The sequence below is a fragment of the Hyaena hyaena genome, unplaced genomic scaffold, assembly GCF_003009895.1.
Source record: "Hyaena hyaena isolate Hyena2069 unplaced genomic scaffold, ASM300989v1 scaffold_3, whole genome shotgun sequence".
Lineage (NCBI taxonomy): Eukaryota > Metazoa > Chordata > Mammalia > Carnivora > Hyaenidae > Hyaena > Hyaena hyaena.
In genome coordinates, this window is record NW_024080635.1 from 4,091,390 (window position 1) to 4,117,639 (window position 26,250).

The following is a 26,250-nucleotide window of genomic DNA, read 5'->3' on the forward strand; positions in this document are numbered from 1 at the left end:
CTGCTCCCCAGTCCCTGCTCTTGCTCTACTGCGCGTCAGATCTTTCTATGCCCAGGCCTGTGCCGGGGGATTCGTGCCCAAAGACAGCCCGGGGGCATTTCCCTGACCGCTGAGTGAGGATGCTGATAACACCCGCGGTGACGCCAGGTACCGCGTCGCGGGCTCACCCTGCGGCGCACACGTGACGCACGTGAGGGCGCGGCGCCCGCACACCGTCCCGCACACCAGAGATGGCGGCGGTCCCCCACGGCACCGAGGAGGAGCCGGGACACTGAGCCCCTGGGCGCCCAGAGCGTCCCCCCACGTGCTGCCCGCACACGTCACGTGAGCCCAGGAATCCGGGTCCCGCTGAGGCGGCCTCATCCGGTCCTCACAGTGACCCCCTGTGGTCAGTACTGCTGCGCCCACTTCACAGGGGGGAAAACCGGTGAGGCGCATGGAGGTTAAGCCACTTGCCGAGTCACACGGCGACTCAGTGCCAGAGGCTGTGTCTGCACCCGGGCCGTGGGGTCCCACGCGGTCTCTGCTCCCCGTGTTGGTGGGGAGAGGCCCGGACTGGGGGGCGCCCTCCAGCCGCGGGAGAAGCTGCTCACGGGGGCCGAAGAGATCAGCAGCCCTGACACGGCGTGAGAGTTCTGGTGACAGAATCCTCCACTGGGAGTGTCAGTGTTGCCACATCGAAGTCCGGCCTCTACCCCGTAAGATGAGTGCTTTTACATCTTCAATGCACACATGACATAACTGAGCTCAGAGAGGTTAAGTAACTTTCCCAACATCCCACAGACTGGAAACCAGGGTCAGCCAAAGCCAGGGACCCAACCGGTGGGCCACTCTACTCCCTTCCACTATGCCTGGGGACTGAACCTCCACTGTTGGGCTTTGGAGTCAAAATATAAAATCACAGGACAGCACTGCTTGAGACGGGGGAGGGCTAAGCAGAGGAGCCTCAGAAGAGGTCAGGATTCAGGTCTGTCTTCCTATCATCTAAGTATCGATCACCTACATACTCAGGGCTGAAAGGGGTTCAAGGTCACCTCCAACCAGGGGTCTCATCTAAAGCTCCCCATTTGAGTCATCTGCTTTAGAACAAGCCTGATGCCTACACACCCTCACCCACCCATTGTACGGATGGGGAAACCAAGGCTGGGGAGCCAAAGAAGGAAGTGTCAGCACCAGGACCAAACCCAGGCATGTCCAGGGTCCACCCCGCACTGCCTCTGCATCTCCCAGCTCCTGGGACATCCTCCCATCGTGGCCCCGACCGCTCCTGAGGAGGCCCTGGAGACAGGACACTCCCTGCCCTTTGTGCTCCCCTCACCCTCGGCATGGTACCTCGCAAGGGACCAAGAGTTGTCAGTGTTTGCTGAACCCCAGAGTGGGGACAGGGACGCCCTCCCTGGGCAGGCTCGGTTCCCCACCCCACATGCCTTTGCACACGTTGTCCGGGATGCATGCTTCTGCCTCACTTCCTTCACTTCTCCACTGATGTCACCTGCTTCCCTGGTGGGGGTGACCCTGAACCCCTTTCAGCCCTGAGTATGTAGGTGATCGATACTTAGATGATAGGAAGATAGAAAGACCCGAATCCTGACCTCTTCTGAGGCTCCTCTGCTTAGCCCACCCCAGTCTCAAGCAGTGCTGTCCTGTGATTTTATATTTTGACTCCAAAGCCCAACAGTGGAGGTTCAGTCCCCAGGCATGGTGGAAGGGAGTAGTGTGACCCACTGGAGAGCATCTAGAGAGATGTCACTCTTTTCCCACACTCCCTTGTCACCTCCTCACGGTGCCCATCACCACCTGGCACTGTCCTGTGTTCCTCCCCCATGTGCCCATCACCACCTGGCATTGTCCCCTGTGTCCCTCCCCCAGGTGTCCATCACCACCCAGCATTGTCCCCTGTGTCCCCTCTCCCAGGTGCCCATCACCACCCGGCATTTTCCCCTGTGTCCCCCCCCAGGTGCCCATCACCACCCGGCATTGTCCCCTGTGTCCCCTCCCCCAGGTGCCCATCACCACCCGGCATTGTCTCCTGTGTCCCCTCCCCCAGGTGCCCATCACCACCCGGCATTGTCCCCTGTGTCCCCTCTCCCAGGTGCCCATCACCACCCGGCATTGTCCCCTGTGTCCCTCCCCCGGGTGCCCATCACCACCCGGCATTGTCCCCTGTGTCCCCTCCCCTAGGTGCCCATCACCACCCGGCATTGTCCTGTGTCCCCTCCCCAGGTGCCCATCACCACCCAGCATTGTCCCCTGTGTCCCCCGCAAACAGCAGCAGCTGAATCCCCGGGTCTAGAGCAGAGCCTGGGGCACATCAGGCACTCCGCACACTGCTGGGTGAGAGAGTGAATGAGTGAATGGGCCTCAGTTTCCGCAGCTGGAAAAGGGGGACGTCATCATCTGTGGTCTCTCCCCGGCCTGTCCTCCACGGGCTCTGTCTCTCTGGGAAGCCAGGACGGGGGGTCGGGGGGACCGGGAAGGCTGGGAGGGGGCGGCGGGCGCAGGCCTGAGTGAGCAGGGCTGGGCTGCACGTTCGGCCCACCCCGGGCGCCCCGGCTCGCGTCGTGGGACTGCCCAGGAGCCTCCCGTGCGGTTATTACATTGCGCTGCGCCTGCAGGTGTGTAATTGTCAGAAGCCTTCTTACATATGTTGGTAAATCTATAAATACGGAGTGTAATTACCCATCATTAGCATATGCTTATGTTCCGCATAAGCGCATATTGTTTCCCCAAGAGTGCAAGCCGCCACTTCACCACCATGACAAGTGACACCAGCCATCACGGATGTCACAGAAGGTGTCCATTCGTTACCATGGAGAGAGGGGGCAGTGAGTCAGTGGGCACATCCCCCCACGCCCCAGGCACGTTCTGGGGCCCTGAACTCAGGGGGAACAGAGGGCAGGGTAGGGAGATGGGACAGCCCCCGCCACCAGCCTGGACCCTGGTGACAGCCAGCGGGAGGGGAGGGGGTACCTGAGCACCCGCCTATGCCATCTCCACCCAGCCCTGCACTGGGTCAGAGCACGGTGGCTGGACAATCCCGGAACCTGGGCCACCCCCACTTGACTGAGGTCCCCCTCCTGAGCCTCAGTTTTCTTGGTTGTAAAATGGGGATAAAACAGCTCCCTCCTTGTAGGCGGCTGTGAGAATGAAGTGACAGAGGACGTGGAAGGGCGCCCAGTACGTGCAGGAAGCACTCACTCATATGAACTCATCTCTCTACTATTGTCACCCCCAGGACTGTCACAGAGGAGTCTCCATGGGCCCATTTTATAGATGGGGATAATCACTGCGATAGCCAGCAGCTGTTAACACCCCCTCATACCAGGTGCCTACATGCACGACACTTGTCCCCTTCACGACTGTCCTACTTAGCAGGTACTGTCATGGTCCCCACTCCACAGCGGGGAGGCCATGCCATGGACCAGACCCCATAGCCCATGGAGGACAGAGGCTCAGTGCAGGGCTCTCTGTCCCCAGGGCCGGGGCTTGGCTACCACCCAGACCCTACACTGCCCAGGACACTGAGTCACAGCACCGACAAGAAGGTGGTGCACACGGGTGGCGCACCCCGCCCAGAACCCGCTCTTCCTTCCGTCACTCACAGAGCCCTGGGCTTGTTCTGCAGCCACAGACTCAGCCCTGGGGGCCTCCCCGGCCCAGGGTGCAGCCAAGCCTGGCATACCCCCTCCTTCTCCAGATATGGTTTCAGGAGGGAGTGTGTGACCCAGATCTGGTCACTGAGGTGTGAGGAAAGTCTGCTGGTGCAGGGAGTGCTCCTGGGAATTATTGTTTCTGCCTCACTCGACTCCCCTCTTCTAGACTTGAATGCTGTTGTGTGAGACGATGTTCAGAGCTGTGGCAGCCATATTGCAACCCTGAGACAAGAAGCTAAGAAAAAAGGCCAACACAGCCAAGGATGTTAAATAGGAAAGAAAAGATCCTGGCTTGTTGGCATCACTGCGCATCTGACCGATCCTGGCACTGTCTCCTTCCAGAATCTTTTTACACAGGATCATTACATGTCTGTTATGTGAAACATTGTTGTTGGATCATTTGTTACTTGATACCCAACATTTCCTCTCTGAGGGAGGCATCTGCTAAGTGCCCAGCTCATGACTCTCACCACCCTCCGCACACACTCACAGTCACAGCTATTTGTCTATACCTCTGTCTCTGATTTCAGACCCAAGGATGATGACCAAAGAAGAGGGAGAAAGTGTCTGTGTCTTTGCTGACATCTCTGACCTCCTGACCAACCCCAGGACTTCTCCAGACATCTGCTCCCTGGAGATCACTTCGTATCTCAATGGCTTGAGCCACTGTTGTTGAGCTTTTTATTACTTGTGCCTCAAAATATCCAAACAGATGGCAGCACCCCACTATGCGCCAAGCACCCAGCTATTTCTCTATTACTTCAAACCCCTTACCAGTTCTTGAGCTCGTACAACATAAGACTTGTGTCTTTCTGACTCTGTACCCAGCCAGCCCAGTTCCACAGGGTGAGTACCAAGAAAACAAGGAGCAAATGCACAAATGGATGAAAGAACAAACGAATGGATGAGCAACATGGATGTGAAAGTGCTTTGCAAACTGTAAAGAGCTGGGCCCAAGTGCAGGATTCAGATCTGAAAGGTGGGCAGCGATGGGGAATGGAAGAGGGGAAGGGTGGAGAGTGGGGGTTAATGGAAAAGCGGCAGCCCCCCCCCCCCGTCTCCATCAGGTGAAGCACCGCCATCCTCGCAGACGCCCCCGTCTCTCCATCCTGCCGCACGGCACATGGACTCTGGGTCTGTAAACCCCCTGCCCACCCGGTGCGCTGTCATCCCTGGGCTGCGGGGGCCGCTGACAGCAAGTGCCTCTGTCCCTAGAGGCGGGCTTTGTGCTCTGTCGTTTCCCCCTAAACACTGTCCTGAGGAACCAAATGGTTGTCATTATCCCAGCCACACTCCTCTGCTGCGCTGTTCCATAGGAGACAGAGGACCGGGCACCAGAAGGGGGGGGGGTGTGGAATGAGGAAAAAACAGGGTGAACGGGCTTGAAAATTTCAGCGTCAGGTTTTGTAGTGATTAAAGAATCATCCCCAATGAATTTTGCCATCAGAGTAAGCAGAGTGAGAGATCCGTCTCCCCCAAAATGTTTTACTTTGACAGTTGGCTTCAAGGGGATTAGCAGAATTCGTTTTGTGAGCAGATAAGATCAAAGAATGAAATAAAACACAGGCCGCCGTGAGAACTCCGTTAGCCACTTGACGTAATTGTGTTTCTTCCCGAGTTGGACTTTTGGCAAAACTGAGAGTCATTTTCTTCCCTAACGTGTGGTATTTGCGGAGTCTGGAAAGGGTCCTCGGGGCGGCAGTCGGCAGGCACGCAGAGGCCTCCCTCCTCTCCGCTCCTGTCCTCAGTCACCCAGGGAGACCAGCAGAGGAGAGCACCTAACAGTAACAGGCCGGGGACTGACCTGTGTTTCTAGCCAGAGCCTCCCCAGGGTCTGCAGCCCAAGCCCCTGCCATCCCTGTGCCAGAGGGTGTCTTCGGAGTTGGACACTGACCCTTTGTCACCATCTGTCTGCCTGACCCACAGCCCTCCATACGCTTTCAGCATCACCCTGGCAGCCGGGTGTTCCGAGGGGGGCCCGAGCCCTGCCCCCAACCCCCATCTCCCCACTGTGACATCGCCAGGCCCATTAAACGGGCAATTTACTGGCCTGACACATAGATTTCTATGAGCTGCACCAAGATCAATTTTAATGCCTCCTCTGACTAAGATTATGCCCTTGAACGGCTCCTTCCCCTTAGAGAGATCTGAGCACTCACCCCTTGTCAATTACTGCCTGATCGCCTCCCACCAGCCGGATCATCTCCTTGCCAACATGCAGGTACTATATATTCATTCATTCATTCCTCAATTATCATGAGACAGACCCGATGAATAAAATAAAACTACCTTTGCCCTTTAGAGGTTTGTAACCTGTTTCTTACTTGAAGGCAGCTGGCCTAAAGGTCAGGATGGAGGAACTGGGGTGGACCTCAGGAATGCTGGGGGTAGGGACAGCATGGTGCAGTGGTCACAGGCACAGGCTGTAGGTGACAGACCTGGGATTAATCCCCTGCTCTGTGGTTCACCAGCTGTGTGTCCTCAAGCAAACAACCTCACCTCTCTGAGCTTCAGGCTCCTCATCGAGCAGTGGTGGTAAAAGAGCCCACCGCACAGGGCTGCGTCGGGGAAGCTGAAGCCCGGCACCGGAAGGGCTTCATTCAGAGCTGGGCACACAGTGAGCGCCCCCTTCAGAGCAGCCTCTGTTCTCTGGGACAGGCTTTGGATAAAGAACCAGGCCAGCCTGAGTAAAATGCCATCCCTACTGCTCACTGCCTCACTTACCCTCTCTGAGCCTCAGTTTCCTCCTCAGTGAAATGAGGAAAACAGAGCCTAACCCTTGAGATGAGATGGAGGAGGAACTGGCGATGGAGGGGGTGAATGGGACCTTGAAGTGTCCCCCACCCACGTGGTATCTGCTGGTTCCTCCCCGCTGCAAGTCTATGAAGGGCAGGGGAGACATGCAGAGTTCAAGTCCTGGTCACGGCCCCAGCCCGGCACTTGATGCCTCGGTTCCTGCGAAGCGTGGCCCAAGCTCTGGGGACCCTGGTAGTGACGGAGAGCTCACCACCCCCTGCACACACGGGATGGGGAAGCCCAAAGCTGATGGGAGAGGACGAGGCAGGGAGCCCAGGCCGCTGCAGCTACAGGCACTGGACCCCAGGGCAGCCCAGGGCCGCCTCCTGACAGGTGCCCTCAGCCCTGCTGGGAGGGGGGTATTCCCGGAACCTCTAGCTGCCACGGGAGACGGGGAATCTGTGTTACTGAATAAAAAACAGCAAAAAAAAATTTTTTTAAACAAATGATTTTATTTATCAATTTCTCTTTGAACCATCTTTTTAAAAAATCTATAAACACATGGGGCGCCTGGGTGGCTTAGTCGGTTAAGCGTCCAACTTTCGCTTAGGTCATGATCTCGCGGTTCGTGGGTTCGAGCCCCGCGTCGGGCTCTGTGCTGACTGCCAGCTCAGAGCCTGGAGCCTGTTTCAGAGTCTGTGACTCCCCCTCTCTCTGTCCCTCCCCTGCTCACACTGTCTCTCTCTCTCTCCTGGAAATAAATAAACCATTTAAAAAAAAAAAATCTATAAACACAGTTGCCCTTTAATTTCTGATTCCAGGGGTGGTCCTGTTGCTACGTGAGGCTTTCAGACAGCCGGGAGAGCCGTGACTTCAGCCGCTCAGCAGTCGTGTCTGGGTAACACCGTGTGGTGAGAAGGCACCTGCTCTGGGATCCCCTTCCGTCTTGCTGTGCGGCCCTGGGAAATCAATCTCCTTCTCTGGGCCTTTAAAAGCTATGATCAGCGTCTCACCAGTTTGTGGGTTCCAGCCCCACGTCGGGTTCTGTGTTGACAGCTCAGAGCCTGGAGCCTGCTTCAGATTCCGTGTCTCCCTCTCTCTCTCTGGCCCTCCCCCGCTCACACTCTGTCTCTCTCAAAAATAAACAAATATTTTTTTAAAAAGACGTGATGAGTGGACAGCATGTAATTGTGTTGGGAGCGGTAATGGAGGGGTGCTGTGAAGGGAGGGGTGCTGCGAAGAGAGGGGTGCTGTGTAGGGAGGGGTGCTGCGAAGTGAGAAATGCTGGGAAGGGAGGGGTGCTGCATAGGGAGAGGTGCTGCATAGGGAGAGGTGCTACGAAGGGAGGGGTGCTGCGAAGGGAGGGGTGCTGTGAACAGAGGGGTGCTGCGTAGTGAGGGGTGCTGCATAGGGAGGGGTGCTGCATAGGGAGAGGTGCTGTGAAGGGAAGGGTGCTGCATAGGGAGGGGTGCTGCGAAGGGAGCGGTGCTGTGAAGGGAGGGGTGCTGCGAAGGGAGGGGTGCTGCATAGGGAGGGGTGCTGTGTAGGGAGGGTGCTGTGAAGGGAGAGGTGCTGCATAGGGTGGGTGCTGTGTAGGGAGGGTGCTGTGAAGGGAGGGGTGCTGCATAGGGTGGGTGCTGCTAAGGGAGGGTGCTGTGAAGGGAGGGGTGCTGCGTAGGGAGGGGTGCTGTGTAGGGAGGGTGCTGTGAAGGGAGGGGTGCTGTGTAGGGAGGGTGCTGTGAAGGGAGGGGTGCTGCGTAGGGAGGGTGGGAAAGACCCCAGAGGAGAAAGGCCAGGAGAAACCTCTTACAGTGGGAAGGTGAGGAAGGAAAAGCAGAAGAGGCGCAGACAGCCTCCCCCAGAACTGCTCCCACGTCCTGACAGCCCTGGGGCCCTTACCCTCGCCAGGGACCTTGGGGGCCGTCCCCGACCCTTCCCTCTGACTCCCTGTACCCAACAGCAAGCCCGTCCCCGGTCACTGTGATCCAGACTCTCTCCAAGCCCACGGCCTCTTCCCTTCCCAGCACCTCCCACCTGCACATTTCTGCAGCCTCCGTCCTGACTCCCGCACCTCTGTCTTCCCCTGACCAGTGGCCAGAGAGAGCAGTTTCTTCAAAAAAATCTGCTGATGCTTCTCCCTTGCAGGGGCTTCCCAGGGCCTTGGAGATAAAAGCAGACCTTCTCGCAGCCGGCCTGACCCAGCACCTCTGCTCCTGCCGCACCTGCTTCCTCTCTCCCCACCCATCACGCCTGGTCTCGAGGACCACCATTCAGGCCCCGGAATCACCACTGCCCTCCCGCCACAGGGCCTTTGCATGTGCCGTCACTGCAGCCATCCTCGCAGCCGAGAACACCCCTCCTTCTCATCTCAGAGATTCCCCTCCCTACCCCTCAGATCTCAGTGCAAGTGACCCCTCCTCGGGGAAGCCCTCCTCACCTTCCTGACAAGGTCAAGACCTGGGAAGCTTTACCTCAGCTCACTGCTCACAGGGCCGCTTGCAGGTTGTCAGTGACTATCTGTGCCCCCCCACTGGCTGTGAGCACTGGGCCAGGGCCTGTGTCTGCGGGTTTCACAGCTGGAGCCTCCGGGACAGCTGGTCCCCAGCCCAGCGCACTGCACCCTCCGCCACCTTCGCCCCCTCTGTCTCCTCTCCTGGCAGGCTCCTCCCCCGCCCCTGCCCCTGCAACTCAAGTCCCCTTCCTGGCTCAGCTCCCCTGTCACCTCCTCCAGGAGGCCCTCTCTGGTTCCCTCTGGGGCCAGCTCTGCTTGTCCCTCCTCGGTCCCCGGAAAACCCAGCGTCTGTCCCCTGACACGCGTGCTTCAGCGTCACGGCTGGGGCCTGAGCCCCTGGTGACCGGAGGCTTTCTCCTCCCCCGACCCTGGCACGCGGCCTGGCCCTGGCAGCTCGCACGGTGGGCGGGATGGACCAGGGAGGGCGGGGAGCGTGGGCGTGACCAGTCCTGGCCCCCGTTTACCCGGGACCCCCCCGCCCCCCCGCGCACCAGGCACCGCGCTGCCGCCCACGGTGCTGCTTCGTCTCGCCCTCCCTGCCCCCTCGTACTGCGCCCACGTGCGCCCATATTCCAGACGGGGACCCCAGGCGCGGGAGGTGGGGACGCTCGCCCAAGGTCCTGCGGCGAGAACACGGGGCGGGAGAGCCCTTCCCCCGCCGCCATCCGACGCCTCTGGCCCTTCCCGGCTGAGCCCACGCTTCATGGCCACGCCCAGTGTCCGTGCAGACCCCCCGCTCGCTGGGACCCACGACGGCTGCTTTGGCTGAAAGCCAGGATCACAAACACGCAAGCTCAGTTCCAGAAGGACAAAGAAGAGCCACCAGGAGTGTCTGCAAGAGCGTGTCTGAGAGGCTCTCCGGCCAAGGAGACCTTCCTGCTCCGCTCCTGGCCCGGTGACTGTCCGGCGTCAGCGGAGAGCCCCGTCAGGCCCACACGCATGCTGACAGTCCGGCTCCTCGGCCCCAGGGTCGTCTATAGGTCATGGGAACACGGGCTCTAAAGTGAAGCCCTTCTGTGTGCCTGCGTGGATCGGGCCGCGGAGCCATTCAGACCCCAGATTCCAGGGCGGGGAGGAGAGATCTGCGAAAAGTAAAGGAGAGAAAGGGGAAACCGGGATGCGTCAGGGAGATTGATCTCCTGCTCAGACTTGAAAGACGTATGTTCAATTACATTTTGTTTCGTTTCACTGGGATGTACACGTCTACTCAGCGGCCTGCAAGCCTCAGATTACCCGGAGAGAACGCACAGGGAAAGGCGAGAGAATAAACACACAGCAAAACAAGATCCTGAAGCTGGAATGATAGAGAGAGAAATCAGAGAGCCCTGAAACAAAGGCAGCCGCTCGGCACCGGGGCCCTCTCGGCACCGACACCAGGGCCCTGTGGCCACGCTGCCCACCGGCCCCGCGGTCCCACCTGGTGGCAGGGAAAGTCCCAGGCCAGAGTCAGGAGGCCCTGCCGCCTCTCAGAGCTGCCCCAGCTGCTGTGTGAGGAGCCTGCCACCCTCAGGGGTCCCGGAAGTGCTGAGCAGGAAGGGCCACCCTGGACCCAACACCTGGGAGGTGCGCCCCCCTCGCAGGTCCATCGGGGAATCTGGGCCAAAGGTGCCTGATGAGTCAGCACAGCCCTCCTCCCTTCCAGTGCCTTCTGTCCCTAAGAGAGAGGGTCTTGGAGGAAGAGGGGTTCCCGGAGCCCCCAGTTTCCTGGCCACTGCTTCTAGAATCTGGAAAACCACGGGAGGGTGCTCCAGGCTGAGGAGCTGGGAAGAGACCACACCCCCCACCTGCTCTGTGTGTGTGTGTGTGTGTGTGTGTGTGTGTGTGTGTGTGTGTGTGAGTCAAGGGCTGCCACACCAGGCTCTTCCTAACCAACGGCTCCAGCCCCACCTGGGCCAGGGTCTCTGCACATGAGCTACTTGCTCTGAGCCAGAGGCCAGATTTTACCTTCTTTTTTTCTCTGCAGGAGTCACTGTCCAGCCCAGCCCAAGTTCAAATTCAGCAACTCCTTACTCTGCAGCCTCAGACAAATGGCTCAACTCCTCTGGCTCCAGTGTCCTCGCTGTGAAATGGGACTAAGAGTCCTGCATGAGAATGAAATGAGATGGCCCAGGCAGCGTCTGGCCAGAGGGGGCACTCTGTATTTCGGTTGTTATGATCCTCCACCCGATGGGGCTGCTGACTACACAACTCTAGGGGGAGCTAATTGTGTCATGGTCTCTGGGGAAGCATCTCTGGAGTTGTGCAGTGCACCACTGACACAACAGTATACTGGGGCCCTGGATTCTGGGAAGCTTTTCCTGACCCCCCCGGCTTGGTCAGGGGTCATTCCCTCCTCTGTTGCCCACCCCCTTCCTCACCAGACGGTGAGCTCCGTGAAGACAGGGACTTTGTCTTACCCGCCCTGGCGTCCCCAGGCCCAGCTCAGAGCCTGGTCCCCAGTGCGGCAGACGCCAGCAGCCATCTGCTAATTTCAGGAATTGCCAGCAGCCGCTCCCACAACTAGTAAATGGCTGAGCAGGGATTTACACCTGAATTTAGGTTCCAAGCCTCTTCCCTGCAGTCCAGAAGGTCAAGTCGCTGGAGGAGTTAGAGCCACCCTGTTGACACTTGCAAAGCCAGACCTCTGAAGGTGGCTAATTAGGCCCAGGGTCCAAGTGCACAGTCCCTGCTTCTCATCGCCAGGCAGCGTGGCCGCGACACCTTGTCCCTCCCCCTCCCCTGCGTAGCCCAGGCTGATCCCCCAGGAGACACCGTCTGCACTTCTGCCTCAGGCGTCACTGATCTCTTGGGAAATGCCCGGGTGTGAGGGCTTAGTCTTTAGGGTATGTCAGATTGTTCTGGCATCGCCCCGAACAGCACGTCAGGCACTCCTGCAGCCAACCAGGAAAGAGAAGAACATCGAGCGGCACAAGCAGGTGTAAGGGGCAGACCCCCACCAGCAGGGGCGGGGCCCCAGGTGCAGGAGAGCCTCAGCCTTCTGTCCCCACCCGGAATGTGGGGGCTCGTGGCCGGCCGCCTGCTCCCCTCGGGAGTTCTGCTTCTATCCCCTGCTGGTTCCTCGTGATGCTGCTACAGGCAAGGGCCCCAGGAAGGGGCGTCAGACTCAGGTGGCCTTTGGGGGGCCTCTGAGTGGGGCCCTGAGCTGTGTGCCGAGGATGCGCGATGCCGGGTGCCCTCCCGTGAGTGCGCTGGCAGAGGAGGGTGTCTCCTCGGGGCCATGGCGGGGGGGGGGGGGGGGGGGGAGACACTACCCAGGTCGGGGAGGGACGGCCAAGCAGGTCAGCTGATGGAACACTGACTGTGTGCTGCGCCCTGCTCTACGGGCTCACTGGTATTCACGCATTAAATCCTCACAGTTACCCCCCAAGAGGGTGAGGTAGATACTACCACTATCCCCATCTTACAGGTGAGGAAACTGAGGCACGGAAAGTGAGTGGCAGGGCCAGGTTTCAGGCTGAGAGGGTCCGGCCCCCTAAATGCCATGGATGGGGACAGGGAACAGCAGCTGCAAAGGCTCAGAGGCAAGAGCGAGGGGCATGGAGGACTCAGGCCTCGGGAACAGTTCAGCCTGTCCTAGAGTGACAGCAGTGGTGGGGGAAGCAGGAGGCTGGCTCGTGGGGGGCGGGGAGTGTGCCGAGTTAGGGAGTGCGGACCCCACAGTCACTGCCCTAGGTGGAGGACAGGGACAAAGCTGTGCCCGGCATCCTGGACGTGCTGAATGAAGGGCACCTGTTTTCTCCCTCCCCAGGCTCAGCCCCAGGTGGGCACCACTGGGCCAGACCACACAGGCCTGCTGGCCTTGGGGAGGAGTCTGCACTTGACCTTGGGGTCAAGGAGAAGCCTGAGAGTCCTCAGCTTCAGGAGTCAGAGGAGGGGAGGGAAATGACCAATTCGTATTCAGAAGAACATTCTCTGGGCCCAGGGCTTAACACAGGGACTGGCATACAGTGGTGTTCAATAAATGCTTCTAATAAGGACACCACATGAAAGAAGTGGAGACTCTAGGGCAATATAGTTCCCTCCTGGCCAATCTGTGTGCTCTCAACACCCAGCAGGGAGTATCCACTGAGGACAGGGAGTAGCTGGTGCTTGTGGAGAAGCTGTTACCTGCCTGGAGCCCCAGCACTTCTCACATGACCTCAACGAGGGCCCCACGAGAGTGTCCACAGATGTACCCAGTGAGGAACTGCGGTTGTTTTTACCATAAGACGGGTCCAAAATGAAAACACTCTAATCTTGATGCCAGCACACGTGAATCAGGATTCTCATTTAAAAGGGCGTCGAGAAATATCTCAGTGTGGAAATCAATGGACGCTCATGAAAGGAATTACTGGCTGAATAACGAGGAAGGACAAGTCAATGGAAGTAAGTAAATGCAGAGGGAAAAAAGCCACAAGTCACCCCTGATTATAGGATAGGAGACACTGAATTGACAAAACCATAACATTGAATTATGAGAAAATGGGCAACTTCTTAACAGAAGAGGCAGAAACCCGCTAATGGGATAACAAACCATGCTGAGGAGGGGACATCAGAGCCTGTTGCCGGGTCTGAGCACTTTCTAGCCAGTAAGTGATTTCTAGAAGCCCTGCCTGCACCCCAAAGTGAGCCCTGGGGCCGGACCCTCAGCCTGGCCCTGCCCTCACTGTGGTCCCTGAGCTCAGCCTTCTCTGGACCACAGGCCGGTCTGTCCCGCCCACCTCTCTACCTCCTCCAGGAAGTCTCCCCTGATTACTCTAGGCCCCAGCCACCCCAGCTCTGACCTCAACCCATCTCCCCACAAATATGAGGTGGGTCTCAGCAGAATGTGAGATTAACAGTTTGCAGAGCACACAGCAGATGTTAGGTTCAAATTGTCTTTCCCACAGAAGGCGACCCCATCTGGCATTTTGAGAGCATTTTAAGGTTTGCCGGACCCTCACACCCTTTTCAGATTCTCAGAACCCCAAGCAGCAGACAAGAGGGTGAACTCTGGAGTCAGAATCCCCAGGTTCAAATCCTGCCTCCACCACTCACTAGTTGGCTTTGATCAAGTTATTCTCCCATTTCAGCCTCAGTTTCTTCATCTATAAATGGGGCTAACAGTGAGATCTCCCTTGTAGAATGATTGCAAAGCCTGTGAACGCCCATCAGTCATGCCTGAGACCTTATCAGCCTTCCCATATTACAGGTGAGGAAACCGAGGCACCGAGAGGGGACATGACCTCCTGTGTCCTCACAGCCAGTGGCTGAGCCAGGATTCAAAAGGCTGTGACTTCTGAAGTGTTGTAACTTCTCCGGAGGCAGGGAAGGGCCGGGAGAGGCTTTATCCGCCAGCTTCACCCACACAGAATCCCTCCTCCTGCCCAGGCCAGACCTGCAGCTTCTGCCTTGGCCACACGGGCACCCAAAGTGGGTCAGTAAAAGCATCCTGACGACTGACCACATGCCCCACACAGGGCTAAGCACTGACCACCACTCTATTCCCACTTCGTCGAGGGGCAAACCGAGGCTCGGAGGGGCTAAGGCACGCATCCCGGATCACACAGAGAATAGCCATCAGAGTCAGCTCTTTACCTTTATCTGTCACCCCAGGCCCCGCGCGTCCCCTCCCCCTACCGCGCTGCCACCCCCCGCCCCTGTGCACCAAGGGCTGTGCTGCTCCCTTCACACTGCATCTCATCTCATTCTGCTGCTCAGAGGGAAGTCTCCTCACCTCCTGTTTCGCAGGCGAGGAAACTGAGGCCCAGGATGTGCAAGGAGCCGGCAGGTGGAAGGAGCCCATGGAATTCAGACCCAGGGCTCCCTTTCCCAAACCCACAGAGAAGGTGGGTCCCTCCTCCTTTCCTTATTCAGAGGCTGCAGGGGGACCTGGGGGGCCCGCTGAGGGGAGGGGCTGTGGGACAGGGACTGGAGGGGCGCTGTCCATGGCAGGGAGGGGAGCAGCCAGCCCCCAGGTCCCTGGAGATCACCTCTTAGTTCTGAAGTTGCTAGAATTTTGCAGGCCTCAATCCTCAGCAAAGCCAGAGGGCTTAAGGCCGAGCCAGTTCTCGGAGACCCTGGGGGGAAGGCAGCGAGCGGAGCTCATTTCCTTGGGTGTAAGTCTCGTGTCCCTCTTCTCTGCGCCACTTGGAGAGCTGTGTGATGCATTGAGCCACATCTCCAAGTGGCCAGTGATAAACCATGTGAGGACGGATTTATGATAAACTCATTATCTCGCCCTCCCCAGGGTCAGGGGGCACGTCAATAACTTCCTGCCCACTCTCTCCCGCAGAGCTGCGGCAAGGCTGCAGACCTGGTTCTGGAGCCGTAAATCCATCTCCTTACCCCCCTGGAAATCAATTGGAAAGCCAGTTGCTAAATCAACCCTCCATGTAAGAGCTCATAAACCACAGGACTTTTCTAGGTAGGGATGAGGCTGCCTCGGGACATGCCCCCAAGGAGACGCCCTCCTCGCATCAGACCCAGGTTCTATCCAGGGTCCAGGGGCACAGCAGGGACCAACCAGGGGCAGGCACAGTTGGGGACACAGAGAGCAGATGACAGGACAAAGCCTCAGCGGGGTGGGGCTCCGTGTCTCCCACCCCCCCTACTCAGGGGCCCATTCTGCCTACTAGTCTCTCTATCAAAGAAAGAAGTTCAGCTCAGAAAGGGAAGGGGCCTCACCAGCTTCCATCAAAGTCCAGGCCGAGGGCAGGGACCATGCCTGGCTGCCCCATCCAGCCTTCCATCCAGGAGACAAGGCTCGTGGACCACAGTGAACACGGAGTCACCAACGCAGGCTTTTGCTGAGGATACTCAGGCTCTGACTTAACCCAAGGAGCACCGTCTCCACAAGCTGCTTTTGGAGAAGAGAAAACTTCCATGTGCGAGGAGAGCATTGACTAGCCCTGTGTTCCCAGACACGGCGTGACGGCTCCTGGGAGAACTTCTGAGGCTCTCGTCTCCTCCTGTGGCCTTGGGTTCTAGAACAGAACAGAACAGGGCACGTGTATTTGCAGAGCGAAACGACTGGTCGATTTGGGTGTGTTAGATCCAGGTGCGGCACCGAGGATTCAGGGGTAACCTCTGAGAGGCTTTCTGCAACAACAATATTCTCTGTCATCCGCCTTGGTGATTTTTTTAAATGTTTTTTTATTTATTTTTGAGAGTCAGAGAGAGAGAGCACGAGCAGAGGAGGGTCAGAGAGAGAGAGAGATACAGAATCCAAAGACAAGCTCCAGGCTCTGAGCTAGCTGTCAGCATGGAGCCCGACATGGGGCTCGAACCCACGCACTATGAGATCATGACCTGAGCCAAAGTCGGATGCTTAACTGACTGAGCCACCCAGGTGCCCCACCTTGGCGATTTTAAAGCAAGATCTACAAATCCTTTGGTTTCTCTTCCTAGGACTCTTTTGTGAACAATGGTGTATGGTGGAAACCACAGGTCATCCAGGGCTGCCAGGAGAGAAGTTCCACGGTAGCCATGCTGTAAGAGAGCCCAAGCCACATGGAGAGCATCCGGTCAATATTTTCAGCCGAGTCCAGCCTTCAGACCCACCCCAGCTCAGCCATCAGGCCCGTGTGTGAACCACCCTCCTGATGTCAACACCCACTCCCAGCCATTTAAATCTTTGCAGCCGAGGCCCCAGACATGGTGCAACAGACCCTGAACCATCCCTACTCCTGAGCCTTGTCCAAATTCCTGAGTCATAATCTCTGGTGGTTACTTCACACGGCTAACTTCCGAGTGGTTCGTTACACTGCAGTGGGAAACCAGACTACCAACCTAGGGAGCAAATTAGTATTCAGAGTGATCTGACTCTGAGCTTTCACTTTGTAGTTCTCATGAAGTTGATTTTCTTCTCTTGGGAAAGACCCCCAATGCTGAGTGTTGCAGTTAGCCTTTGCTGTGTAACAAAACACCCAAGCCTGAAAATCTTGAAACGGCAGCAAGTGTATTTTTTCTCACAGTCTGGCAGCTGGTTTTGTGGATTCGCTGCCAGTTTCAGCTCCACCCAGTCCTGTGCTGTGTCTCATCTGGCCTGGAAAGTCCAGTCTGGCCTCACTTGCTTGGCTAGGAGTCAGATGTTGGCCCGGGTGCCTCAGCTTTCCACACGCCCACTCGCCCTCCAGCAGGCCAGCTTCCTTCCTTACATGGTGGTCTCGGGCCAGCAAAGCCCTGAAGCCGCTCTCAGGAGGCACACAACATCTGTCCGCTGGACTTGTGGGTAAGAGCCATCCATGGGCCTGAGCAGGTTCAAGGAGAGGGGAAGGAGAGTCCATCCCTGAATGGGACAAATGACACAGACAACACACGATGGATGGGAGGAAGTGGGGCCATGTTTTATAAGCGACCTCCCACTCAGGAAGCACTAGGCAGCCCAGTGGGAAGAGAACGTGTGTTCCTTGTGGAGAGAGAGGATCAAGGGTGAGCCTACAACCCCCAAGGGACTTACTCAGTCCCACGGGACACCACCATGTCCCCAAGAAGAAAGCAGGCACATGCTCTCTCTCCATGGGCTCTGTGGCCATCCAGCCAGTCCTGCCCCTGGTGTCGGGGAGAAGGGGTCACATCCCTCCCTCCTGGCCTTCTGCAAATGGTGGGGGGTGGGGGGGTACATGCCCAGAGACAGCCCTGCAAGTGCCAGGTGAGGTGTGGAAGGCAAGGACCCACAGCGGGGTTTCGCCATCAGGCTGAGGGTGCCAGGTGGGTCTACATTGTGGAGAGGGTGGCATCCAGTCCCCAGGGGTAAGCCGGGAGGATGATGGAGAGGGAGATACAATAACACCTTGCTTTTCAAGCGTAATTCCAGAAACATGCTTGTGGTCCAAAGCACTCGCACATCAAAGAGAAGTTCAAGAACCACCCGCTCAGCTGTGATCACGTGACCTTGGGCATCACATCCTACACGTATTGCATTGCTGTCTATCAAGTTAAAATGTATTAGGGATATTTGCCCGACTTGCGGAACACTCGCAGAACATGTTCCTTGCAATCCAAGGCTTTACTGGTCAAAGCAATAAAAAGCTGGGGGCTGGTGTAGGGCTCCAGCAGGTTGGGGAAGGGGTGCCTGCAGCCTCACCAGAAGCTGCTTTGGGGTGCTGTAGCCCCCCCTCCACGGTGCCCACCCCGGGAACCTACCACCATGTGGAATGGGGGTCCAGATCATCTTGAAGGTCTATGAGCTGAGGGACCCGAATCGGCCCCATTTTGGTCAGATACCAAATTTAGATGAATTTGCAGTGGCCAAGGGGAGGGGACAAGGTCAAGCAAGACCCTGGGAGCCCCCACTGCACCACGTGGAAAGGGTCGGGGCCAGGTGCCTCAAGGAGGGAGAAGAATGGGGAAACAGGAAGAAACTGAGGCTCAGAGCATAGGAGCTTCCAGAGGCCATACCAGAGGTCAAGCAGCAGAGCCAGGACCTGAACCCAGGTCCTCTGGGCTCCGGCAGCAGAGCCTCAGGCTGCAGACTTAGGAGGCCCTGCAAAGGCTGGAGAGGCCGCGGGGCCCCAGGGACCAGGAATAAGAGCCCAGGGGGGGAGTGGGCGCCTGGGGGGCTCAGTCGGGTAAGCGTCTGACTTCAGCTCAGGTCATGATCTCACAGTCTGTGAGTTCGAGCCCCACGTCAGACTCTGTGCTGACAGCTCAGATTCTGTGACAGCTCAGATCTCCTTCAGACTCTGTGTCTCCCTCTGTCTCTGCCCCTCCCCTGCTTGCTCTCTCTCTCTCTCTCATATAAAAAATAAAACAAAGAATTTTGTTTAAAGAGTCCTGACCCCAGAGCCCCAGGGGGCTGGAGGGGAGCCCCCGGTGGCCCCCCTTGGCTTTGGGAGCACATCTTGGGGGTACTGACTGAACCGGGTGCACATCTCGAAGCTTCCACACCTCACAAGCAAAGTTGGTGTAAATCACCCCAAATAATGGGGCTGTTTGCTCAGGAAACCGAGGAGGCAGTAAGCAGTTGCTGAAGTCATTAAGCACAAACAGCAGACAAGCCAGGCTTCTCCATGCCTCCAGGCTACTCCCATGACAGCCTCCCCTCTGCCGGGTGGGACCAAACTACGGGGTTGTCTGTCTGCTGAACTGAGAAACTGAGACTTGGGAATCAAAGAAAATCCAGGAAGAAGGCAGTAGAGGGTAGTGTGTCTTGGAAACCACCAAGTATAAATCCCTTGGTTTACAGGTAGGGAAACTGAGGCACAGAGAGGAGGAGAGACCCGTCCAAGGACACACAGCAGGCTAGAGTCTGGAGTGTTCCTAACACACCTAAGTTTAGGGTCAAGGTTATGGGGATAGGGTGGGATCTGACAGGTGGTAAATAAAGAAACTGAGGCTCAGAGAGGGTAGGTAACTAACCCGAGGACTCACAGTAGGGTAAGTGGTGGAAAAGGGGGTGAACCTGGGTCTGCCTGACAGGTTTTAATTGTGCCCTGAAGCCTTCCTGTCTGCGGCTTCTGCATCAGGACTTAAAGAAAAAGGGCAGGGAGAGACCAGGGAAAGCAGGTTTCCAGGGGCAAGGGGGAGTATTCTAGGCTGAGGGAAGGAGCAAAGGCACGGAGGCAGGACCCTGTCTGCTATATGTTGCGGCACCCCCTCGGTAGAAAGTAAAGTCCCACTCACTCAGCCTTCAACAGTCAAGGGACTGCATGGGCTCATGTAACAGAGGCCAGAAAGGGCCAGAGCTAAGCCTGGGTATCTCCCGTGTGTGCATCCAGATCCACCCTGCCCAGCACCCAGAACGATGGCCATGTAGGTTACTGTTCCTCTGGCTTCTAGAAAGCTCAGTCAATGGCAAGCACCAAAGGGTGGAAGGGTGGAAGGGAAGAGAGTGGCCCAGGTATTCACTGCCTCTCTCCGACCGCCCACACAACTCCTACAGGGGGCCCTCTGCACACAGCCCTGTCTCCATCTTCTCATTACTGCTCCCCTCCCTCACCCTTTTCAGGCCCCAGAGAAGTGGCCCCTCTGTTACTTATCCTGTGGTGGTGAACTATCCCTTGTGGTGTCCACCACCACTGCCCTGACTCCTATAATTATCCACTTATTCAACTTCCTTCCAACTTCCCAACTGTGTTTCCCAGGGAGGCCCAGGCTCATAAAATTGGCTTCAGGTGTGGCTTGATCCAGGGGCTCAAATGATGTCATCAGAGCCCCAGGCTCACTTCATCTCCCTACTTTGCCTGCTGTGACACCAGCTCTGCATGGTAGCCCGCCCTTCCCTCCCTCCCTCCTCTGCCCCACCCATGCTCACCTCCAATTCCCCACGCTCTCCAACTCTCACTTCCATGTGTCACACTAGCCATGGGGAAGAGAGAGCCTCCTTGGGTAGCTGAATGGAAAAACCCACTTGTCTCCCTGAAGCCAGAGCAAACATCTTCACGTCTCCTTGCTTCTGAATTGATTTGTTCCCACCCAAGCCTATAACTGTAGCCAATGGCTAACTGACTCAAGTGAGTCGGGCCCGCCCTGAAGCTGTGAGAGGCCCAATCCTGCCCAAACCACATGGTTGAGGACACAAAAGGTGTCAGCTCCACAGAAGGGAATCCAGGAGAGCCTGGGGGTGCTGAGGCTGAGGGAGGGCAGTCCGGAGGCTGTTTGCAACTGTGCAGGTGAACACTGACAGGGCCTGGTGCAGGGCTGGAGGCAGCGAGAAAAAAAAAGTGTCAGGGATCCATGTACCGACATCCACTCCTGCATTCCTAGGGCCCAGGTGAGAAACTGAATTCCAGAGAGGGCATCTGGCCTTGTATGATTCAGGATCTGCCCCCCTGGCCTTCCCAGACCATGCTGATGGGTAAACAGCAGCTGTGGGAGGTGCAAGCACAGAGCCCAGGCCCAGCAGCCACCCACACCCACAAGTCATGGGGATCAGGCCACCGATAAGCACAATTCAGCACACAGATGGGTCTCAGTCAGGGTAGGATCCATCCTGGGGAAAGACAGACAACTGTGCAGGACGGGGGAAAAGCCCAGACACTGGAATCAGGCTCCTGGGTCCAAATATCCACCCCGCTCCCCACTTGGGATGCAGTCTTAGGCAAGTTACCGGTCCCTCAGAGCCCTGGGTTTCTTCTCTATACGAAGAGGGGTTAGACTGGATCACAGGAGCCCACCATTCAAGGTACATTCTGGAAGCATGTGGACTGTGGCTCAAAGATGGACCCCTGAGATAGCAAAGTCCCTTGCCCAGACTGCTACCCACCCAAGCTGACTCCTTCTCCCCCGCCCTGCCCCACCCTACCCTCAGCTACAGGTGGCACGATAGAACGCCTCAGGGGTGCTGCCCCCGTGACCTGAAAACCCGAGGCCCTGGTCCACTCAGGCGTGGCTGCCGATTGGAGCCCACAGCACTCCGCCGGAGGAAGCACTTCTGGTCCACCATGGGCCACGTGTGGATACTAAACGGTGGACACAGTCCCTCCAGGTAACACTTCACCCAGATATTCCTGTCTTGGCTTGAGTCCACTCGGGTGCCGACCACAGTGTTGGAAAGGCACCGAGGTATCACCTTGGTAAATGGAAACGAAATATTCAAGAAGGAAGCAAGTGTGGTCCCATAGGTGTGTCCTCCAATACAGGAAGGCGTCACCTTTAGGGGCCACTCTCCCTCTCCTCAGTCAGCCACAGGGCCACCCTTTGGCTACCTGGAGATACTAGCTTTGATTCCAGAACCATCAGCTGATGGTTCCACTGTGCATCCGTCCAGCCCTAACAACTCTAGAAGCCCAAACTGAAAGCCATCACCCTTGCTGTGACACTTCTTGGGCTGTAGCTAAGGCCTTAGGTATCTGGTCAAGCACACAGGGTGGTTGACTGATATATTAGAAAGGCCCCAAGCAGCTGCTTTCAACCCTACCATCCCAAAGAAGGGAACTCTCCCATCAGCTCCAGCAGAAAGTCCCAGAGAAGGCTCTGATTGGCCCATCTCTGAACCAATCACTGGAGCTCAGAGTGCAGTACTCTGATTGGCCAAGCCTGGGTCACATGTCTATTCCTGGGCCGGTGGGGAGGTGAGGACAAGGAATTGAGACTTCTCAGAATCGTCTGGGTTGATGGGAAGTCCTCACAAAGGGAGAGATATGGGCGCCTGGCTGGCTCAGTCGCTTAAGCATCTGACTCTTGGTTTCAGCTCAGATCATGATCCCATGGTTTTGTGAGTTCAAGCCCCACAGTGGGCTCTGCTCTGGCAGCTAGGAGCCTGCCTGAGATTCTCTCTCTCCCTCTTTTTCTACTGTTCCCTCACTTGCACAGTCTCTGTCTCTCTCAAAATAAATAAAGTTTAAAAAAAAATTTTTTTAGGGGCCTCTGGGTGGCTTAGTTGGTTAAGCATCCGACTTTTGCTTAGGTCATGATCTCACGGTTCATGGATTCGAGCCCCGCGTCGGGTTCTGTGCTGACGGCCAGCTAAGAGCCTGGAGCCTGTTTCAGTCTGTGACTCCCACTCTCTCTAACCCTCCCCTGCTCACGCTGTCTCTCTCTCTGTCTCTCTCCTAGAAATAAATAAAACATTTAAAGAAAAAAAATTTTTTAAAGGGAGACAGGGACTGTTGCTGGAAGAGGGAGGGAAGATAAAAAAGTAAACATCCTTCTCACCCCCCACACACTCTCAAAGTCTGGTGAATTCCACCTGGTTAATTCCCACTCACCCTTTCAGATTCAGGCCCACCTTCACCTCTGCCAGGAACCTCCCCTCACCACCTTCAGGTGCTGTCAAAAGCCCCGCTTGTGTGTCCGCACCACACCCTGCAACTACCACCATCACAGCCCTGACCAGCTGGTACAAGTGCATCTCCCCTTCCGAACGTGACTCCCGGCAGAGGAAGGCAGGGCCTGTCCACTCTGGCACTGGGGAGGCTTCAGAAACTGTTGTTTGTTAAATGGTTTACACATCTCCTCCTGACCTTTCCTAGGACTCACTCGTGACATAGATGGAAATCCTTCAAATAACTGGACAGGCCTGGATTGATCAGTCCAAATGTCAGTACTGGGAAGGAGAGGGACCTGGGGCCTCAGACAGGCTTTAGTCTGGCAAACCCCTCCACCAGGCAATTCCCCATCTTGCGACCAGAGAAAATTCCACATACCGATGCTAGAGAAAAACTCCCATGTGCACACAGTGAGGCACACACAAGGATGTTTCTTACAATAATCTTTCCAGAGAGGAAAAAAAAATGGGAACAACCTGCATATCTAGAAGGGAATGATTTAGGAAGGGAGGGAAGGAGAAAGGGAAGAGATCCAAGCAATTGAACGTGACACATGCCATGTGAAAAAAAATGAGGTAGCTCATCTTTTCGGAAAGATGTCAGTGATTTCAAATGATAAAAAGTCAAATACAAAGCAATATATATGGCGTGATGCCTTTTATGCTCTTAAAACACACAAAGCAAACATGAATAACTCAACATACAATTAATTATATATGCAGAAACGCGTATTAAAAGGATCTGTGCGGATTCGATAGCAGACGGACAGCAAGTACTATGGGGAAGAGATTGAAAAATGGAGGTGATTATAAAGGAGGATAGAACAAAGACACTCTTTATCTGAATTCCTGAATGTAAGACAATGAGAATGTCTGCACGTGGCACTTGCATAATTAAAAATAATTTTCAGCGAATGGGGGAAATGGCAAGATACACTTATTGCAACATTTTTATAATAAGGGAAAAGCCAAAAACAACCTAAATATTCATCTATAGGGAACTAACTAAATAAATGATGGTGCCTATGGCAACTGAATACCAGGCAGCTATTGAAGAATGGAGCAGGGCCATGTGGGAAGATATTCTTAAATGAAAAAGCAACTTGAACACAGTGTGGCGTGATCCCATTTTTGTAAAAGAATATGTAGAATACATTCTTTCCCCTGCCATCCAAAAGTAGAGCATTACTATGAGACCCCCCTAAGCCCAAATGGTGTAAAGTGAAGAAGTAATTACTGTTCATTTATATGGAAAATTTTTTTAACATTCCTAGACCCAGAAAACAACCTCTCTTAGGCTTTTCTGATACCGTAGGACACATCTTGCTGATGGATGCACAGAATGAATGGAGATAAAACACAGATGCTCCCGGACACAGTTCAAAGCTATGGCAGCTTGATGCTGAGTGTAGCTCCGGGGAAGGGGCTTAGCGGGACCACTCTCACCGCTCAGGGTGTGCACTGCTCACTGCTAAATAAATGCTAAATGCTAATTTCACTTTTCACCTTTTCTCATAAAAGTGAAAATCTGCTTGGATTTCTCCTGGTCAGCAAAAGCATAACAGATGTGCAGTTATATAGAAGTACAAGTGAAATGCGATAAACTGAATGTATTTAAAGTGTAAACTTGCCTACGTTTTGATATACAGACACGCCCGTGAAACCATTACCACAATCAAAATAATTAATAGATTTATCACCTTCAATAACATCCTCATGCCCTTTTAAAATCCATCTTTACTGGTTCCCATCTCAAGCAAGCACTGATTTGCTTTCTGTCCCTATAGATTAGTTTGTATTTCCTAGAATTTAATATAAATGAATTCACACAATATGTGTGTTTCTTGATCTACTCTTTTCACTCAATATAATTATTTGGAGACTTAGCCACAATGATAAATGTATCAAGAGTTCATTCCTTTTTATTGATGAACAGTATAACATTGTCAGATTTATATAAATCTTTTGTTAGATTTATCCCCGTGTATTTTGTATTTTTATGTCATTGCAAATAAGATATTTTAAGTTAAATTTCTGATTGCTCATTGCTATTGGAATAATCTTGTTTAATTGTTAGGTTACTGTGTTAATATGTTAATAATGTATTAATTATGTTACACTATTAACATATTAATATGATGAGTTACATTTATATTTCTGTAAGAGATATAAGATTACTTGAGTTATCTATTTCTCCTTGAGTGAAGAAGTTTCGGTCATCTGTGTCCTTCAGGAAATTGGCCCATTCCATCTAACAAATTGCTGTGCATAATTATTCATAGTGTTCCCTTATTATAATTGTCTGTAGGCTCAATACTTCCAATATTGGTGTTTTCTCTCTCTCTCTCTCTCTCTCTCTCTCTCTCTCTCTCTCTCTCTCATTGGCCTGACTAGAAATTTATCATTTTGCTTGTCTTTCTCAGAATCAGCTTTTGGTTTTGTTAATCCTTTCTACTAATTACCTGTTTTCAGTTTCATTGATTTATGCTTTGATTGTTATTATTTCCTTCCTTCTGCTTTCTTTAAGTTTAATTTGTTCTTCTTTCTCTAACTTCTTAAGGTAATTTTTAGAGCTTTCTTCTTTTCTGATATATATATTTAGTGCTATAAATTTGTCTCCTAAGCACTGCTTTAGCTGCATCTCACAAATTTCTCTATGTTCTATTTTCATTCTCATTTAGTTAAAAATAATTTTTAATTTTCCTTAAGATTTCTCCTTTTGATCTGTGGGTTATTTAGAAGTGTGTTGCTTAATTTCCAAACATTTGGGGATTTTCTGGAAATCTTTCTGTTACTGACTTCTAGTTTAATTCCACAGAAGCCAAAGAATGCAGTTGGTATAACTCTGGTTGTTTTTCTTAATTTGTAAAGATGTGTTTCCTGGCCCTAGATATGGCCTATTGTGCAAATGTTCCATGTGTACTTGGGAACATATATTCTGCTGATTTTGGGTGGAGTGTTCCATACATGTCAATTCAATTAAGGTAGTTCATAGCATTGTTCAAAGCTTCTATATCTTTACTGATCTGTGTCAATCATGGATCAGTTTCAGTGAGTTGTTTTTTTCTCCTCATCATGGAGGATATTTTCCTGTTTGTCTGTATGTCAGGTAATTTTTGATTAGGTGCTAGACATCATGAGGTGTCTCTTCTTGGGTGCTGGACACATGTATTCCCATGCATTTCTGGGCTTTGTTCTGGGATACAGCTAAGCTGCTTTGAAATCGTTTGATCCTTTCAGATCTTGCTTAAGCTTTGCTAGGCAGGCACAGAGGAATGTTCAGTCTAAGGTTAATTATTCTACTTCATGTCATGTGAGTCATAAGGTTTTCTGATCTGGGAAATAGAACTAGCAGATGCTATTCCCAGCCCTGTGTGAGGGCATGGCACTGTAATCTGGATGATATCTGCCCCAAGCCATGGGCAGATTCTTCACATATTTATCTTGATTAGAACTCAGTTGAAAACTCAAGAGGGTAGATCTTTGAAGCTCTCTCTGTGTCTCTCTCCTCTCTGGAGCTCTGTTCTGTGAACCCTACCCACATTGTTCTGATTCTCAACTCCATCTCCTCAACTCAGGTGGTCCACTGAGCTCTGTCTGGGTTCCCCTACCCTGTACTACAAACAGCTGAAAACTCTCCCAAGGGAGTGAACTAGTGGAGTCATAGGGCTCACTTTGTT